This window comes from Lipotes vexillifer, unplaced genomic scaffold (assembly GCF_000442215.2).
Source record: "Lipotes vexillifer unplaced genomic scaffold, Lipotes_vexillifer_v1.1 scaffold1429, whole genome shotgun sequence".
Lineage (NCBI taxonomy): Eukaryota > Metazoa > Chordata > Mammalia > Artiodactyla > Lipotidae > Lipotes > Lipotes vexillifer.
This window is the reverse complement of record NW_006787152.1, coordinates 690,705-691,573: the sequence shown is the minus strand read 5'-3', so window position 1 is coordinate 691,573 and position 869 is coordinate 690,705. Positions and strand designations below refer to the sequence as shown.

General features: G+C 39.5%; 1 protein-coding gene across 3 annotated transcripts in view; it reads left to right on the top strand.

The window, feature by feature from the left end:
* The window catches only part of VPS13A (vacuolar protein sorting 13 homolog A), a 153,277-nt gene that overhangs the window by 110,600 nt on the left and 41,808 nt on the right, over positions 1-869 (top strand). The window lies entirely within an intron of this gene.

Below are 869 nucleotides of genomic sequence, written 5' to 3'. Positions count from 1 at the left end.
CGAACCCGCGTCCCCTGCATCGGCAGGCGGACCCCCAACCACTGCGCCACCAGGGAAGCCCACAAATAACCTTTTTAAGATGACTTAGCAAATAGGAGGGAAGGTTTTAGGCCAGTAGTAAGGGGAAGAGGATAATCAGTCATGTTTACATCACTTTTTTCCTATTTTATTTTTCTGGGTTACTTTTGTATTGATTAATAATTTAGAAATTTGGATATGCCACGATATTTGATGAGAAAAGAGATAAGGCAAATAAAAGGTAAGATGTCCTTGCATATACCTACACACATCTTTAAACCATCTTTAGATTACTTATAATACCTAGTACAATGTAAATGCTATGTCAGTAGTTGCCAGGGTGTGGCAAATGGAAGTTTTGGTTTTTGGAACTTTCTGGATTTTTTTTTTCTTTTATATTTTCATTCTACAGTTGGTTGAATCCACGGATGTGGAACCTTGTGGATACAGAGGGTCAACTGTACACTGAAACAGTGCTGGGTACTTGTCCCCCTTTCTCCAAGGCTTATTATTGTTATTGGTTTATTTATTAGTTCAGTGACTGGCTAGATTATTTTATTGAAGTCTACCCCACCCTTACCTTTCCCTGCATTGTTAAGCCTTTGATGTCCCCCTCAGAGAGGTGAAGATTTGGGACACCCACAGTTACCCTGGAATAAAAGTGGTTTTTTACAGGACTCTTTGCATTTCTTTCAATGATCACAACTGCTAATTGCTGGATGATTGCTCTGGTTTTTTTTCAGTAAAGCCTTAGGGCATAAATTGCTCTACAGACTAATCCAGTCAAATTTGGCCTCCTTTGAAGGAAGTGATCTGAAGATAAGTGTTTGATATTTGTTCCAAACCCCCCC